This window comes from Aquarana catesbeiana, linkage group LG01 (assembly GCF_042186555.1).
Source record: "Aquarana catesbeiana isolate 2022-GZ linkage group LG01, ASM4218655v1, whole genome shotgun sequence".
In the NCBI taxonomy this organism is placed as follows: Eukaryota; Metazoa; Chordata; class Amphibia; order Anura; family Ranidae; genus Aquarana; species Aquarana catesbeiana.
In genome coordinates this window covers 455,308,559-455,328,020 of record NC_133324.1, presented here as the reverse complement: position 1 = coordinate 455,328,020, position 19,462 = coordinate 455,308,559, and the positions used below count along the sequence as shown (strand labels likewise).

Genomic DNA, 19,462 nt, shown 5'->3' with positions numbered 1-19,462 from the left:
ACCTACCCTCTGTCCATCCCAGAGACCCAGGCCATGTCAGAGTATGTCTCAGAGAATCTAGAGAGAGGTTTCATCTGGAAATCCTCATCGCCTGCAGGCGCAGGGTTCTTTTTCGTTGCCAAAAAGGATGGTACCTTGAGACCCTGCATCGACTATCGAGGTTTAAACGCGGTGACTATCAAGAATCGATACCCCTTACCGCTTAATATCTGAGCTATTCGATAGGTTGAAGGGTGCCTCCATTTTGACCAAGCTGGATCTCAGAGGTGCATACAATCTGATTTGGATACGGGAAGGTGACGAATGGAAAACCACGTTTAACACTTGAGACGGGCATTACGAATACCTGGTTATGCCTTTTGGTTTGTGTAATGCCCCAGCTGTGTTCCAAAACTTCGTCAATGAAATCTTCAGGGATCTGCTGTACCAGTTTGTTGTCATCTCTCTGGATGACATTCTCATCTTTTCGAAAAATCTGCTCGTCCACAGAAACCATGTCCGGACTGTACTTCAGCGCCTTCGAGAGAGTAATCTGTATGCCAAGCTGGAGAAATGTTCCTTTGAATGTTCTGAGGTCCTGTTTCTGGGATGCTTTGTCTCAAGTTTGGGTCTTCGTGTGGATCCTGGAAAAGTCTTGGCCATTACCAACTGGCCTCTTCCTGCTAGCCTCAAGGCCACAGAGCGCTTTCTTGGCTTCACAAATTATTATAGGCAGTTCATAAGGAATTACTCTTCCATTGCTGCGCCTATTATCACTTTGACCAAGGAGGGTGTGAATGCCAAGGACTGGCCTCCTGAAGCTGTCTCTGCATTTCATGACCTGAAACAGACCTTTGTTTCTGGACCTCTCTTGAGAAGACCAAATGCTGGGGACCCATTTTTTATTGAAGTGGACGCTTCTTCAATGGGGGTGGGAGCTGTGCTTCTTCAATCCTTTGAGAAGAGACGTCAACCATGTGCTTTCTTCTCCAAAAAATGTTCTCAGGCAGAGAAATTATGCCATCATTGATCGGGAACTTCTCGCAATTAAATTAGCATTAGAGGAGTGGCGTCATCTCTTGGAGGGTTCCCCTCACTCCATAACAATTTTTACTGATCACAAGAATCTACAGTACCTACAGAATGCTTAACGTCTGAATCCCAGACAGGCCAGGTGGAGTCTTTTCTTTTCCAGTTTTAATTTCACGATTACGTACAAACCTTGTTCCTGCAACGGTCGGGCTGATGCACTCTCTAGGTCATTTGACCCTTTGGACGAGGAGTCAACCCCTGAACCTGAGCCGATCATCCCGACCTCATGCATTGTTGCCCATTCTATCACCCTGGAGTCAAAAATTCCTCCTGGCAAGACCTTCGTCCCCACTGAGCTAAGAGCTAAGATCCTTCGTTGGGGACATGATTCCAAGGTGGTAGGTCATGCTGGGTTCCTCTGATTCTTCCTGCTCATCAGTCATCACTACTGGTGGCCTAATCTCCGCTCAGATGTCAAAGACTACGTTAAGGCTTGTCATGTCTGTGCTCAGTCTAAATCCTCCACACAAGTACCTGCTGGTCTTCTCATGCCCTTCCCCATTCCTAAGCAGCCCTGGTCTCACACTGCCATGGATTTTATCACCGATCTCCCACCATCAGAGAATAATACGGTCATTTGGGTTGTAATTGATCAGTTCTCCAAGATGGCTCATTTTGTTCCTCTTCCTGGTTCTCCTTCTTCTCCTGCTTTGGTTCCCATTTTTGTTCGAGAAATTTTCCGTCTACATAGGGTTCCTTTTCATATTGTTTCCGACAGGGGTGTTCAATTTACGTCTCGTTTTTGGAGAGCCTTTTGCAAATCCCTCAATATTGTCTTAGATTTTTCCTATTCTTACCACCCTCAATCCAATGGACAGACTGAGAGGGTTAATTAGGTGTTAGAGGTCTTTCTTCACACCTTAGTCTCTGCTCATCATGACGATTGATCCTCTCTACTCCCATGGGCAGAATTCTCTCACAACAATCATGTAAATACCAGTTCGCAGAAGACACCATTTTTCACAGTTTATGGAAAACACCCTTAACTCCCTCTTCCCATGACCTGTTCTCCAGATATTCCGGTTTTGGCTACGGCTCAGGAGTCTTTCAATTCTATTTGGGGTGACGTCCATGGTTCTCTCTGGGCAGCTGCTGACAAATTCAAAGGCTTTGCCAACTGTCGCAGGCATAAACCGACTTCTCTTCAGCCAGGGGACAAAGTCTGGCTCTCCACTGGCAACATCAAGCTCCGAGTTCCTTCTCTGAAGTTTGCCCCAAGATTCATTGAACCGTACACTATAACCTTTAAACCAAATCCAGTTTGTTTCAAACTCCAGATTCCTAAAAGCCTCAAAATCGCTGTAGACCGGACTGCAAGGCAGTTATGGAACAGTCCCCTTTTTATAGCACATCTTTGGCGCCAAGTGCTGTCATAGCGTGTGCCGCTATTGGCGCTATTGAGCATGTGCGTGCGCCTGACGGTGCTTCTGTGCACAGGCATCCTTTTAATCTTTCTATTGTTAGACTGCTTGCAAGAAGGCTTTTCCTGACATTGCCCCCCTCCAATGGGCAGCCTCTGGATGCCCAACTGGGCCACTTTACTGGGATGGGATCTCTTAAAGGCTAGAATTAGTCTCTTGGCGTGGATGTTAGTCTCTGGTTCCCAAAAGTTATCCTCGGGACCGTATCCCTTCCATTTAACCAGATACTGAACCTTGTTGCATCTCTTCCGGCAGTCTATGATTGATTCCACCTCAAATTCCTCTTCACCGTTGATGAGCACAGGTTCAGGAGGACCAGTTTTTCGGTTAAGGAAGGGATCCGGGACTGAAGGCTTAAGGAAAGCCACATGAAAAACTGGATGAATACGAAATGACATAAGCCACATCATTGATTTTTATTACCACTGGGAAGGGACCCACAAACTTAGGGCCCAATTTCCTGGAGGGACATGCCAACTTCAGATTCAGGGTAGACAGCCAGACTTGATCTCCTGTCTTCAGGTCAAGCTCTCCTCTCCTCTTCTTGCCAAATGTCTCTTTGTTCCGTTCCTGAGTCTTTGACATGGTTTCCTGGAGTAGCCTGTTTGTGCTGAAAAAACTCAAGGTTTCTTGGGCAGCCGGTACCGAACACTCCGGAACGTTGTTGGACAAAAACAAGGGGTGAAAACCATAGTTCGCAAAAAATGGAGACTGATTAGTTGCAGAGTGAATGGAATTATTGTAAGCGAACTCGGCAAGTGGTAATAGGGGAACCCAGTCATTTTGAGAAAAACAAGAATAGCATCATAAGTATTGCTCCAAGGTCTGGTTTGTTCGTTCAGTCTGACCATTAGTCTGGGGGTGGTAAGCAGAAGAGAAGGAGAGGTCAGTCTTCAGGGATCCACATAGGGCTCTCCAGAATTTGGATGTAAATTGTACCCCCCGATCAGATACGATGTTTGCAGGTATGCCGTGGAGCCTTACAATCTCTTTAATAAAGATCCCCGCGGTCTCAGAGGCAGAGGAGGTACCCTTCATGGGCAAGAAGTGAGCCATTTTGGAAAGTCTGTAAACCACTACGAAAATAGTGGTCTAACCCTCGGATGGTGCTAATTCAACAATTAAATCCATGGAGATCATCCTCCATGGATGGTCTTTCCAGAACAGGGAGAGGTCTTAGCAACTCCCAAGCCTTGGTCTTGCTGCCCTTGTTTTGAATGCAGGTAATGCATGATTACACATAGTGTTTGCAATCCTCCCATAGCTGAGGCCACCAGAACGTGCGTTGGAGAAGTTCGGAGGTCTTGTGTATTCCAAAGTGGCCAGCTAATTTGTGATCATGACAGGATTTGAGAACGGCAACCCATGTTTGTTGTGGCACAAAAATGTTGTCCTTGTACCATAATAATTCATCTCTGGACTGTAGAGTGACATCCGCTGAAAGGGGAGTTGTTGAAGATGCCTGTCTGATTTCAGAGAGCAGGTCTCCTTGAAGAATAAGAAAGTTCCCAGGAGCAAGAATGGTGTCTGGGGGAGAAGGAGCTTCAGGTTCACTGAACATCAGAGACAGCGCATCTGGTTTGGTATTCTTTGATCCCGGTCTGTAAGTAATGTGAAAAGTGAACCTGGTGAGGAAGAGTTCCCATCTGACCTGACGTGGTTTCAATCTTTTGGCAACCTTCAGGTACTCTAAGTTCTTGTGGTTGGTGTACACCAGAATAGGGTGGGCCGCTCCCTCCAGGAGGTAGCGCCATCCCTCAAGTGCGGCTTTGATTGCCAGTAACTCCCTGTCCCCAACATCATAATTCCTTTCGGCTTCGGATAACCTGCGGGAAAAGAACGCCACTGGATGCAATAAAGCCTTGAAGCCTTGTCTCTGGGAAAGTACCGCCCCCACTGCTATCTCAGAAGCATCTACCTCTAGTATGTAGGGTAAAGCTGGGTTGGGATGCTTCAGGACAGAGGCTGACACAAACTGGTCTTTCAAGGAGGTAAAAGCAGCTTGAGCCTCAGGGGACCATTGGAACCGGGTGCCTTGCCGAGTCAGTCTTGTGATGGGAGTGATGATGGAAGAAAATCCCCTAATGAACTTGCGATAGAAATTTGCAAAGCCCACAAAGCGCTGTACTCCTTTCTTATCCGTAGGGGCCGGCCAATCCAAGATGGCAGAAACCTTCTGTGGATCCATATTGACTCCGTCTATGGAAATGATTAGACCCAGAAACTGAATGCTTTGGCGATTCGAACTCGCACTTCTCAGGTTTTGCGTACAGGCCGTGTTGGCGGACCCGAATTAGAACTTTTCTGACATGTTCCCAGGGGATAGACAGGGAAGTGGAGAAGATAAGGATGTCATCCAGATAAACTATGATGAACAGATCAAGGTAGTCTCTAAAGATATCATTCACGAAATTCTGGAAAGTGGCAGGAGCATTACATAACCCAAAGGGCATCACCAGGTATTCAAAGTGCCCGAAGCGGGTGCAGAAGGCAGTCTTCCATTCGTCCCCGCTTTGGATCCGGACTAAGTTTTATGCTCAACAAAGATCCAGTTTGGTGAATATAGATGCAGTTCCGAGTCTCTGAAATAGTTCAGGTACCAAAGGTAGGGGGTACCGGTTCTTGATTGTAATTTTATTAAGGTCCCGCTACGCAAGGGTGTAGGGAGTGATCCCTCTTTTCTACGAAGAAGATCCCTGCTCCAGCCGGAGAGGTGGAAGGACGTACAAACCCTTTTTCCAGGTTCTCATCGATGTAAGTTTTAAGCGTACCAAGCTCCAGTTCAGTTAAGGGGAAAATTCTCCCAAAGGGAATCTCTGCCCCGGGAAGAAGTTTAATCGGGCAGTCATAGGGTCTGTGTGGGGGAAGTGTCTCTGCCCCTTTCCGACTGAACACATCCAGGAAACTATGGTGCGCTTCTGGAACAGTTTGGCAGGTTTCAGCATCTGTCTCCAGACACAGCAGGGGAGATGGGACGTCAGTAATTCCCGGTAGGCAATGCTGACGGCAGTAAGGAGAGTGAAAACTGATTTTCCAGTAGACCAGTCAATTTGTGGGTTGTGAGCTTTGAGCCAGGGCATGCCCAGTATGATGGGAAACAAGGGTGACTCAATGATGTCAAGACAGAGTAGTTCTCAGTGGTTGCCGGAAATGGTGGTATTTAGAGGAACTGTCTCTTGTGTTACAGGCCCAGATTTAATAGCCGATCCGTTGGCCAGGTGTACAGACAGTCCCTGTGCTCTGGGTCGTAGAGGGATTTGGAACTTGTGAGCAAAAGTTAAGTCCATAAATCCGCTACAGGCTCCGGAATCAATTATAGCGGTTGCTTGGATGTTCCCTCCTGGAAGCTGTAGAGAAATGGGAATAGCCAGGTGAGTGGTATTGTTAAACACAGCAGATATGGAAGTAGAAGAGAAGGTAGTGTGCTTACAGGTCTTTGCGGGACAAGTCCTCACATAGTGTCCAGATTCCCCGCAATAAAGGCAGAGGTTGTTAGCCCACCGGCGTTGATGTTCTTCAAGGGGTCAGTGAAGGACGGATCAAGCCAAGTTGCATTGGTTCCGAAGTATCAGTAGGAGTGTGAACAGGAGGATTTGGTACACGTGGTAACATCCATACTGGGCGAGAGGGACCAGCTGCACGTTCTGCTCTACGTTCTCTTAAGCGCCTGTCTATTTGGATCGACAGGTTGATAAGGCCTTCAAGTGTAGCCGGAATGCCAACCCGGGCCAGCTCATCCTTTAATGGTTCGGAAGGTCCCATGCGAAACTGGTAGCGTAGGGCGGCGTAGTTCCAGTTTGTGTCGGAACTCCAACGCCTGAACTCAGATGCATAGTCCTCCGCCGCCCTACGGCCCTGCTGGAGAGAGAATAGTGCTGCTTCTGCGGTAGCTGCTTGTTGCGGATCTTCGTATAGAAGGGCCATGGCTTGAAAGGAAGTCTCCAGACGGTCAAGACAGTTATTCTTCTGCTCCAAGAGGTGATGGGCCCATGCCTGGGGTTCGCCCAGTAGGAGGGAAATGACGAAACCCACCTTAGTGGTTTCTATGGAGAAAGTTCTGGGTTGCAGTGCAAAGAAAAGTTCACAGGCATTACAAAATGCCCTATACTTTCTGCGGTCCCCGGAGAACCTTTCTGGTGTGGGAACTTTGGGTTCTGGAGGCAACATGACTACTGAAGGAGCAGTGGGTGGACCCGGAGCTGGGGCAGAGAGAACTTGGACACGCTCTTCTAGTTGTTTATAACCGTCTTGTAAGTCCTTAACAGCTTGCGTGAGTCCAGCTAGATGACGGCATAAGTCTTCCATGGGCGACGTTCCCTGCGTGGGCTCAGACATGGCTGTCCGGTACAGTCACGTACCTGGTAGGTAGAGCCCGGAAAGCAGGGAACGGCCTCTCGTATACCTCCGACACGGGAACCCCTGGTAGTGATGACAGGGGCTCGAGAGTACAAAGGGGCACAAGTGCCTGACTGGAAAGCTGGAGCAGAGGGCTGGGTCCTGTAGTCAGCTGGGAGGTGTCCTGTAGTCCGGCAGCAGGATGCAGACAGCAGGAAGGTGCTATGTAACTCAGCAGCTGGATGCAGACAGCAGGGAGGAGTCTTGTAGACTGCATCAGCAGGATGCAGACAGCAGGGAGGTGTCTTGTAGTTCAGCAGCAGGATGCAGACAGCAGGGAGGTGTCTTGTAGTCCAGCAGCAGGATGCGGACAGCAGGGAGGTGTCTTGTAGTCCAGCAGCAGGATGCAGACAGCAGGGAGGTGTCTTGTAGTCCAGCAGCAGGATGCAGACAGCAGGGTACAGGCAGACTGGGTCAGGACACAGGCAGGCAGATCAGGTACAGAAGGGTAATCCAGAAGAGTAGTCAAAGTCCAAAGCCAAGATCGGGGCAGGCAGCAAACAGGGTAGTCAAGAACAGTCCAAACAGGTAACAGGTTTCAAGGTACAGATCACAGGTAACAAGGCGGCAGGGGTCTTCAGGAACGCTGTAGACCGGACAGCAAGGCAGCAATGGAACAGTCCCCTTTTTATAGCACATCTTTGGTGCCAAGTGCTGTCATAGGGGGCGTGCGCTCCTGCGTGTGCCCGTGTGCCGCTATTGGCGCTATTGCGCATGCACGTGCGCCGGGCGGCGCTTCTGTGCACAGGCATCCTTTTAATTTTTCTATTGCTAGACTGCTTGCAAGAAGGCTTTTCCTGACAGCGCCTCGTCTGTTGAGGAGGTTTCATCTGAAGTTTCCCTCTAAGCCTGGGCCCAGGCGGGGGAGGGGGAGGCCTCGTAAGGGGGGGGTACTGTCATGGTTATGCAATAATGTTTGTCTGTCAGCTTACCTCTCCATGTGTTCAGATTAAGAGGCCAGCCACTCTCACCTGGCTGCTTAAGTAATTTCTCCTCAAAGCATGGCTCCACCCTAGCCCCCATTAGGGAACTCTATATTAATCTGTGCACTGCAAGCCAGCTCTGCTGATCAATATTGTGTGTTTAGCTTTTGTGTGCGACTTGCTGTGTCTTCTACGTCTGATTCCAGTTACCGATCTTGGCTTGTTCTTGACTATCCTTACCTGCTTGTTACCCCGATCTTTGGCTATCTCCTGACTATCCTTACCTGCTTGTTGCCCCGACCTTTGACTATCCTTTGTTGTCACTGTCTGCTGCTTTCACTCTGCCTCCCTGTAGTCTACCATGAGTGTGAGCTGGTAGGCCCTAGGGGTTGCGACCTGGAGCCAGACTGCAACTAAATCCATCCCCACCACTAGTAGGGTCCACTACCTTGCAGTGCACTCGAGACCCCAACAGGGTGACCTGACACCTGGAGGGCAGCAAATTTTCCAGGCTGGACTGACTGTCTGCAGGAAAAGACTCTGAGTTCAGCATGCTCAGAGATTATATAAAGTTACCCAGCATGCCATCAGGGCCTAGCTCCCTGGGGTTGGCTGGGACTGTATAAAAATTCATGCAGCTATTTGCATTGCTTCACACCTATCTTCCAGAGAGTTCTTCCAACCTTCTGGATAGCAGAGGAAACAATCAAACCCAGCAGCAGCTGAAACACTCAGCAGACCTAACTAATCAGACCCACAGCTGCACTGAATACAGTGAGCCAGCTGACTGGGCAATTGCAGCCACACTGATTACAGTGTGACATGCTAAATTTACCTATCAAAAACACAGCTCCAAAGAACACGGTGAGCCAGCACTGAATCTATTTATCTAATTCTAGTACCTTTCTAGGAGGGTGCTACAAAATCACAAAAGTTACAGAGTAACACAGGCAAAATGCATCACATCAGGAATCAACAGCAGGTGTACAACATCATATGCCACTGCCCCCACACCCTTCTATGTGACATTATTTACCTAATATGACCACATTGCCATATAGATCAATTACATCATCATGGCCATATCTTGATGTCACAAGCATCCTCATCCCCTGTGTACGTCAGCTGTGGGATAGGGAATCTCTTGTTTGGAGCTCATTATTGGCCCAGCAATGATGGCTAACTTCTGAGTTCAGACGAACTTGGGTTCAGACCAAATGAAAGACCAAACCCAAGTTCATCGCTGCTGCTAAGCAGTCTCACCACGTAAATATAGACAGCAAATAAAGGTAATTACTAGCTATATGATACAGTCTGTCACTTGCATTAACCCAGCAGTTTTTGTTTTTCTGAGTCTCCCCTGTAACACAGTTATATTACCTGTTGATTACAGGAACATGCTTTTATATCTTTTGTATGAATCCTAATAACCACTAGTGTTTTATGTGTATCCCGACTCTTGCAACTGTCACTTTTGCTAGACAGCTTAATCTGCATGTGAATGTTAACAAAAAAAGAAATAAAGGCATATGGAATAATAAAAGGAATTTGCATACTAAATTCTCTCATTACAGGCATTTACTCCATACTTTATTCCCTAGAATGAACTAAAGTTTAATTCAACCAATAACACAACATTTATAATTGAGAGAGATAGGGTGGGACTTTAAAAAAGGTAGTGACGTAGTCAATTACCTCCATCCCTATATTTGTATAATAAGACCCCTTTCACACTGGGGCGGTTTGCAGGCGGTATTGCGCTAAAAATACCGCCTGCAAACCGCCCCTAAACAGCCTCCGCTGTTTGTTCAGTGTGAAAGCCCGAGGGCTTTCACACTGAAGCGGTGCGCAGGCAGGACGGTGAAAAAAGTCCTGCAAACCGCTTTTTTGGAGCGGTGAAGGAGCGGTGTATTCACCGCTCCTTCACCGCTCCTGCCCATTGAAATCAATGGGACAGCGCGGCTATACCGCGGCAATACCGCGGCTATAGCCGCGCTGTACGAGGGATTTTAACCCTTTTTCGGCCGCCAGCGGGGGTTAAAACCGCACCGCTAGCGGCCGAATACAGCTGCAAGAACGACGGTACAGCAGCGCTAAAAATATCGCTGTTGTATCGCCGACGCCCCCACCGCCCCAGTGTGAAAGGGGATTAAGGAGAGAACAGAAAGGGCGGGACTTTAAATGAAGTATGGGTGGGATAAAGGTTTAGTTATTTGTATAGTAGTAAATACATCTATAATACATTGTATATCTTGATTTCACATAATTGCTATTTATTTGGCTGACATATACTATTGTTCAGACAAATTCGTAAGTGTACATGGGAGTGAATACCTACTAGATTAAAGGTTATTAAACTACTCCATAACAGGGAAGGATAGAAAAGTATACATAATTAAAATTTAACAGCTTTATTGTTTAAATATAAAATAAAATTGATGTATGGTACAAAACAGGTCCATACAGTAATGAAAATAATAAGACACCGGTGCACGAGGCTGTCGACATCGTTCCAGGAGCGATCCTGGCACTGATTCATGGCCACCCCCTGGCGATCGCTCCTGGCAAATGAAAAGCTTCCTCTGCTTCTGTAATGTAAACAGAAGGAGAGGAAGTGATGTCATCTCTCCTCGTGAAGCCTTTTCGTTCCGGCTTCCGAGGAGAGAAGACATCTACTGTGAGTCTGCACCAACACTACACTGACACTAGCACACATAGGCACATAAACCCCCCCCCCCGATCACCCCCCGATCATTCCCCCTGTACCCCCTGTCACAGTTTTACTGATTACTGCATTGGTGTCATTTGTGACTGTTATAAGTGGTATGGCAGTTAGTGGTAGGCCCCTTTAGGTCTAGGGTACCTCCCAACCCACCCTAATAAAGGTTTAACCCCTTGATCACCCCCCAGTTAATCCCTGTCGCCAGTGTCACTAAGCAATCTTTTTTCTGATCGCCGTATTAGTGTCACAGGTGACGCTAGTTAGCCAGATAAGTATTTAGGTACACCATCAGCTTTTTATAGCGTCAGGTACCCCCATATACTACCTAAAAAAGGTAGTTAACCCCCTGATTGCCCCCTAGTTAACCCTTTCAACAGTGATCACCGTATAAGTGTTATGGGTGACGCTGGCTAGTTAGTTTGTTTTTTATACCCGCCGTTTATTACCCAATAAAGGTTTAACCCCCTGATCGCCCGGCGGGTGATATCAGTTAGGTTTTAGGTTCAGTTAGGGTCTGCGTTGCCCCAGGCAGCATCAGATTAGTGCCAGTTGCACTAACATCCACGCACACAGCATACACCTCCCTTAGTGGTATAGTATCTGAACGGATCAATATCTGATTTGATCAGATTTTTACTAGTGTCCCCAGCTGTTTAGGTTTACCAAAAACGCAGTGTTAGCGTGATCAGCCCAGATACCTGCTAGCACCTGCGTTTTGCCCCTCCGCCCAGCCCACCCATGTACAGTATCGGTCGATCACTGTCACTTACAAAACACAACAAACATAAATGCAGCGTTCACAGAGTCAGGCCTGATCCCTGTGATCGCTAACAGTTTTTTTGGTATTGGTTGAATCAGTTGCTAACAATCAGGAGCTTTTTTACCTGTGAGTCTCACTAGTGTACCAGTAAATTTAGAGCCCAAAATGGCAAATCGAAGGCACACTAGTGAAGAGGCCTACACATTTCTGAGCATGACAGATAGTGAAGAGGAAGTCACTCATCTGTCAGACGACAGCGGCTCCATGACAGATAGCTCTGACGATGAGTGGTCCCTGCCAAGGTCAGGCGTGCCAGACCCCGATCTTCTTCTGCTGTTGAGGTGCAAGAACCACAGGGCTCTCGTATGGAGCAGAGAAGTGCTAGTGCCGCTCATCCTTCTGGTGAACTGGCAAGCACCAGCGGCCTAGTACATTCTGGTCTTAGTCAAACCAGCACTGCAGTAAGACGTGGTGACCTGGCGAGTCCCATAAGTGCAGTTCAAGCTGGTGAGGTGGCAAGCACAAGTAGTGTCCCGCTGCCACCAATAAGACAAAGACAGGCCCGTTGAGCCCATAGTGCCCTTCTTGCTGCTTTCGCCAATCCTAATTGGGAACCCACTACTTCTCCAGCACCCGTAGTTCCGCCATTCACTGGCCAACCCAGCATTCAGGTGGAAACAGTTGATTTTACGTCACTTGATTTTTATTCGCTGTTTTTCACCGAAGATGTCTATAGATCTATTGTGGACCAAAGTAATTTGTATGCTGGTCAATACATCGCCGCTAATCCCCAGTCCTCCCTTGCCAGAGATTGGAAACCAATTACGGTTTCCGAATTTAAGAACCTTTCTGGCCTATTCCTTGACATGGTGGTAATGATACGAGCAGATCTTGCGGTTCATGCATTTCAGCAACAATGAACTCTGTCATCCTCGTGGAGACCCTGGATACGATCGGCTCTACAAAATTCGGCCCCTCGTAAACCACTTCAACTAACAACGTTTTGCAGACTTGTTTACTCCCCATCAAGTTGTCTGCCTTGATGAGTCCCTGATTAAGTTTTCTGGTCGCTTGTCTTTCAAACAGTATCTTCCCAGCAAGCGTGCCAGATACAGGGTCAAGATGTATAAGCTCTGTGACAGGGCCACAGGCTATACATGTAGTTTTATGGTTTACGAGGGAAAAGTTAGCCACGTAGAGCCGGTGAACTGCCCAGATTACATAGGGAGCGCTGGCAAGATTGTGTGGGACTTGGTGTCACCCTTATTCGGAAAGGGGTACCACTTGTACGTGGACAACTATTACACGAGAGTGCCACTTTTTAGTCACTTGTTTGACCATCAGACAGTCCCTCCATGCAGACACGACGGTCCAAATTCCTACGGCGACTGGTGGTTGTGGAGAAACCCCTCTGTGTCCATGAATATAACCAAAATATGAGAGGGGTGGACCTCAACGACCAGTTGTTGGCACCATACCTAGTTGCCCGTAAGGCCAGATGCTGGTACAAAAAAGTGTCTGTTTATTTATTTCAATTGGCTTTGCTGAACGCTCATGTGCTATACAGAGCTTCAGGACTGACTGGATCCTTCCTTAAATTCCAGGAAGAGATCATCAGAGCCCTTCTGTTTCCAGACGGTGCTCCACCTCACCTTCCCAATCCAAATGCAGTAAGCCGGCTACATGAGAGGCATTTTCCGTAAGTCCTCCCGAGTACCCCTACCCAACGAGCCCCCCAAAGAAGATGTTGTGTCTGCAGCAAGGGCGGATATAGGCGTGACACCTGCTATTATTGTTCCTCCTGTCCTGACAATCCTGGTCTTTGCATTGGTGAATGTTTTGAATGCTATCATACACTAGTTGAGTATTAGCATAGGGTACAGCACTGCAAAGACTAGGACACACATTCACAGGGTCTCCCAAGATGCCATCGCATTTTGAGAGACCCGAACCTGGAACCGTTACGGTTACAACAGTTACAGTTACAAAAAAAAGTGTAAAAAAAAAGTAAAAAACAAAAAAACAAAAACAAAAAAAAGGAATAAAAAAAAAACAAAAATAGTTGTCGTTTTATTGTTCTCTCTCTCTATTCTCTTTCTATTGTTCTGCTCTTTTTTACTGTATTCTATTCTGCAATGTTTTATTGTTATGTTTTATCATGTTTGCTTTTCAGGTATGTAATTTTTTTATACTTTACTGTTTACTGTGTTTTATTGTTAACCCTTTGTTTGTTTTCAGGTATGCCATTCAGCTGCAGCGCGGATTTATTTATCTTGACAGCAACAGCGTTTGCTCCCATGATACATAAAGCCGTGACTCCAGCGCTGTCGGAGGTGATTTCACCAGCACAGTTAAAAAAAAAAGAGCATATATGCCGAAGCATGGGGGCAGCAGGGGTGGAGAAGCGATTTGCTCCTAACTTTTGGGGCGGATGCCCCCATGCTTCGGCATATATAAATGGTGCATGTATGACCATCATTAGAAGTGGGTGGATGAAGGGAGGTATTCTGATGGTGGGCATACCCACCAATCAATCTCTTTTTTTCGTTCAGCCCACAGGCTGCATGAAAAAAAAGATTACAATATATGCCCAACAAGGACCAGCAACATACTGGTATGTTGCTGGACTTTGAGTGGTTATACCAGAATGATGCCTGCAGGTTTAGGTATCATCTTGGTATCATTCTTTTCAGCCAGCGGTCGGCTTTCATATAAAAGCAATCCTAGCGGCTAATTAGCCTCTAGACTGTTTTTACAAGCAGTGGGAGGGAATGTCCCCCCCTCCCACCGTCTTCCATGTTTTTCTCTGGCTCTCCTGTCCTAACAGGGAACCTGAGAATGCAGCCGGTGATTCGGCCAGCTGACCATAGAGCTGATCAGAGACCAGAATGGCTCCAATCATCTCTATGGCCTAAGAAACTGGAAGCTACGAGCATTACCTATTGCTATCATAGGGGATATTTACATTCCCTGACATAACAATAAAAATGATAAAAAAAAATGAAAGGAACAGTTTAAAAATAAGATAAAAAAGCAAAAAAAAATAATAAAGCCCCTGCTCCCCCCTCTCTCGCGCAAAGGCGAACGCAAGCGTTGGTCTGGCACCAAATGTAAACAGCAATTGCACCATGCATGTGAGGTATCACCGCGAAAGTCAGATTCAGGGCAGTAATTTTAGCAGTGGACCTCCTCTGTAAATCTAAAGTGGTAACCTGTAAAGGCTTTTAAAAATGTATGTAGTTTGTCGCCACTACACGTTTGTGCGCAATTTTAAAGCATGTCATGTTTGGTATCCATGTACTCGGCCTAAGATCATCTTTTTTATTTCATCAAACATTTGGGCAATATAGTGTGTTTTAGTGCATTGAAATTTAAAAAAGTGTGTTTGAAAAATCGCTGTGCAAATACTGTGTGAAAAAAAAATGAAACACCCACCATTTTAATCTGTAGGGCCTTTGCGTTAAAAAAAATATATAATGTTTGGGGGTTCAAAGTAATTTTCTTGCAAAAAAAAATTATTTTTTCATGTAAACAAGTGTCAGAAAGGGCTTTGTCTTCAAGTGGTTAGAAGAGTGGGTGATGTGTGACATAAGCTTCTAAATGTTGTGCATAAAATGCCAGGACAGTTCAAACCCCCCCCCAAATGACCCCATTTTGGAAAGTAGACACCCCAAGCTATTTGCTGAGAGGCATGTTGAGTCCATGGAATATTTTATATTGTGACACAAGTTGCGGGAAAAAGACACATTTTTTTTTTTTTTTTTGCACAAAGTTGTCACTAAATGATATATTGCTCAAACATGCCATGGGAATATGTGAATTATTATTACACCCCAAAATACATTCTGTTGCTTCTCCTGAGTACGGGGATACCACATGTGTGAGACTTTTTGGGAGCCTAGCCGCATACGGGACCCCAAAAACCATGCACCACCTTCAGGGTTTCTAAGGGTGTGAATTTTTTATTTCACTCCTCACTGCCTATCACAGTTTCGGAGGCTATGGAATGCCCAGATGGCACAAACCCCCCTAAATGACCCCATTTTGGAAAGTAGGCACCCCAAGCTATTTGCTGAGAGGTATGGTGAGTATTTTGCAGAGCTCGCTTTTTGTCACAAAGTTTTGAAAATTGCAAAAAGAAAAAAAAATACATTTTTCTTTTCTTTCTTCATTTTCAAAAACAAATGAGAGCTGCAAAATACTCACCATGCCTCTCAGCAAATAGCTTGGGGTGTCTACTTTCCAAAATGGGGTCATTTGGGGGGGGTTTGTGCCATCTTGGCATTTTATGGCCTTCGAAACTGTGATAGGTAGTGAGGAGTGAAATCAAAAATTTACGCCCTTAGAAATCCTGAAGGCAGTGATTGGTTTTCGGGGCCCCGTACGCGGCTAGGCTCCCAAAAAGTCCCACACATGTGGTATCCCCATACTTAGGAGAAGCAACTAAATGTATTTTGGGGTGTAATTTCACATATGCCCATGGCCTGTGTGAGCAATATATCATTTAGTGAGAACTTTTTTTTGTTTTTTTTTGTCATTATTCAATCACTTGGGACAAAAAAAAATAATATTCAATGGGGTCAACATGCCTCTCAGCAATTTCCTTGGGGTGTCTATTTTCCAGTGCCAAATTGTAAAAAGTGCTCTGGTCAGGATGGGGGTAAATCCTTCTGTGGCTGAAGTGGTTTAAGGAGTTGCGAGATCATGATGACTTCAAAGACTTCAAATTGCATCATAAAACACATCACCTTTATTTTACAAAATGTAAAACCAAATTTAAAATACATATCCCAAACTGTGTATAGAATTATAAACATACAGATATTGTCCATACTGACAATCTTTAAACCATTTGCTAGAAGCAACTCTTTTGCTTCCAAATATGTGGACATGATCACAAGTGGAATTGTGGTAGCTGCTTCACAGATTTCTCTTAATCTGCTTCATCAGAAAAGATGTATAATATCATGTATTTGCACGCTTGTCTCTCCAGGTAGACTGAGTTGCCTCAGCCAATGTTTTAGACATCTCAGTTACCAAAGAGGGTGAAAAAAGTTATTTGTATTTTTTACAAGGTAACCACAATAATTGACAGAATTGTGTAGTCCTTACTTGTATAGATGTCAGAGTAAAAGAGCTCTTCACTCACTCTAATTTTAACTCTCCAGATAGCAGACATAGATAGCATGTAGGGTCAGGATTCAGATCCACATATATTAATCACATATGGCATCCAATTCATAAGTCCCCCCAAGGTTGTAGACATTTCACAAATTAAAGAGGTATTGTAAAAGCATAAACTCTGTTGTGCTTCTAATCAGTGTCTAATCAGTGGCTATTTTTAGCTCTGATCGCTGTATAAATGCCATTGGTCACAAAATAGTGTCAAAAGTGTCCGATCTGTCCGCCGCAATGTCGCAGTCATGATAAAAATAACAGATCGCCGCCATTACTAGTAAAAAAAAAATTATAATAAAAATGCCATAAATCTATCCCCTATTTTGTAGACGCTATACCTTTTGCGCAAACCAATCTATATACACTTATTGAGATTTTTTGTTACCCAAAATATGTAGAAGAATACATATCGGCCTAAACTGTGGAAGAAATTTTTTTTTTTTTTATATATTTTTTGTGGATATTTATTATAGCAAAAAGTAAAAAATATTGCTTTTTTTTCAAAATTGTCACTCTTTTTTGTTTATAGTGCAAAAAATAAAAAATGCCACCAAAAGAAAGCTCTATTTGTGGGAAAAAAAGGACGTCAATTTTGTTTGGGTACAGCGTCGCACAACCGTGCAATTGTCAGCTAAAGCAACGCAGTGCCGAATCACAAAAAATGCTCTGGTCAGGAAGGGGGCTAAAGTGGTTAAGTACACATATCTACCGATGTGTTTTTTTTTTTTTTGGTACATTATTGAAAAATGAAAGTGAAAATTCACATAATCTTTTGAGGGAATATTCTCAACTCCTTAAGTAGATCTGCCTAACAGTAGTCTTGGAGCAGTTACATGAAAGCATTTTCTATTCTCATATACCATAAGGTCAACCAGTGAAACCAAGAAAAACAGATGCAGTGTGGTTTTTGTCTGATAAGATGAGACAAGTTCCCTGTTGCTGTACTTGGTAGATTATACAGTAAATGTAGCACCACACAAGTATTGGAAATACATTTATTAAATTAAAAAGATGACTCTGGTACTTGTACAAATGTGATTATCGAATACATATTTTTGCTGGAATTTACATAAGCTTAAACCCCAGTTCCTCTTGGGCACCTCAGCCTGTTTTTTTTTTTTCTTAAGTTTTAATTGCTTATTTGATTATCGGTTGTGTAGATGGACTTAGCAGTAAAGTGTAAAGTTGCTGGTAAAAGGAGACAAAACTCAATGTACCTCCTGCACCTCTTATTTCATTTTAAAAAAGACGCTTGGAAAAAAATTCTAGATGACGGATCATGTTGCTCAAAGGCTGCACAAATGCATATTATATGCATATTATAAAAGTTTTCCTTCAAAAGCTAATGTGCAATCATGTAAGCAATGCCATTGTCGTAGGAAATGCTGTTAAAAAATGTGCACAATAAAAACAACAAATTGAAAACATTTTTTGTTTTTGTAAATAAGCCAGAATGGTACATTTTCATATTGATATAATGCATGTAAGATGTCAATCAAGATTTTACCTGCAATAATGCTCAAGCAGCAATTATTTATCATGTTCAAGCTTAGATTTATATTGTACAATGTAGGACAATATTTACCTTAATGGCAGATTTATTTTTGCTAGGTAGATATATTCCTCTGCTCTTCAGCATGAGGCTTTGTTTCCGCGTGTTCACACTTTACACTAATACTTACCCGTCACTCAAATGTCTACCCTCCCCCTCCTTTACATTTCTGTCTTCTGTTTAACAAAGACGCAAATATGTGGGATGGAGGGACAGAAAGGGGAGGCAAAAAAAATCCACTCAGCCTTTGTGTGAAAAAACAAGCAGAGTTGGAAAAAAACTTGAATGCAATTTATAGTTCTATATTTACAAATGGATGAAGGTGTTTTTGCTGGGCCAAAAAATTAAATATGGCTTCTATAATCGATTATTTAATAGAGGTACTAATGTAATATATATGTAGTTTATAAGATTCATCTCCCTCCCTATAGTTAAAGGAAGGTTATAAACTGGAATTGCAGGCAATAGCTTTGGAAATGGACATTGTACTTTTTACTCAGATATCCATGGTAGCGTTGATTAGAAATCTGCAAAGAACATTCATCATTATGAACTGTAGGCAGGAGCTACAAAAACTATAACTGCTTCCTAGCAATAGCTTTAACTCTTGTTGAGAATGGTCTTGATTCAATTGCATCTGAAGAAATGATTTTCCATCATTTAGGAAAGCATTTAGAAATGGGAAATGTACCTATGCAGTTCCCTGAAAAATATGCTTTTTGTCTCAAATGCTGCCTCTGACTAGTTGTCAGAAACCATGAATCAGACTGAGAGAGAAGTACAGTTAAATCACACTTGTTTATTAATAATAATAATAATAATAATAATAATAATAATAAAAGGTAAATAGAGTAAACGTAGTCAAAACATAGCCAGAGTTCAGGAACTGAAACGGATAGTCAGACAAGCCAAAACGTCAGGGAGCCAGAGAACAGGATAGTACAACAGCAAGCAGGATCTGGAGCCAGAAGGAATGTCAGCCAAGCAAGTCTTTAACAGGAACACAGGAGAGCGTCTCTAGAGATGTGAACAAGGCGAAGGCAGAGATCATCTGGTTTGGACGGCTTAAGTAGGCAGGACTGACGAGCAGGATATCATCAACAGGTGAGTCAGTGTGGAGAGATAGGAGCTGGCAATTAGCCGACAGCTGAGCAGCCAGCTCAGAGAAGCAAAGGCTGAGCCCAGCCCTGACAATACCCCCTCCTCATTGACCCCTCCCCCTCGGAGGAACACCAAGCTTGAGGGGAAAATGTCTATGGAAATCACGGAGGAGGACAGGGGCATGTATGTCCGAGGATGAGACCCAAGAGCGTTCCTCCGGACCGTACCCTTTCCAATGCACCAGGTACTGTATGCGCCCACGGAACCTACGGGAGTCAACAATGGACTATACTGCATAATCCTCATGGTTCTCAAGCTGTACAGGGTGAGGACGAGGAA

At 44.7% G+C, this 19,462-nt stretch overlaps 1 protein-coding gene across 2 annotated transcripts in view; it reads right to left on the bottom strand.

The window, feature by feature from the left end:
* The window catches only part of LOC141101718 (prostaglandin reductase 1-like), a 90,765-nt gene that overhangs the window by 50,125 nt on the left and 21,178 nt on the right, over positions 1-19,462 (bottom strand). Inside the window, exon 1 of one of the 2 annotated variants that reach the window (XM_073591009.1) lies at positions 18,056-18,182. The exons of the other annotated variant lie outside the window; for it this stretch is intronic. The gene's annotated coding sequence lies outside the window, so the exon portion shown is untranslated. Of the gene's footprint in view, positions 1-18,055; positions 18,183-19,462 lie in introns of those variants that run through there. 2 annotated transcript variants of the gene reach the window in all.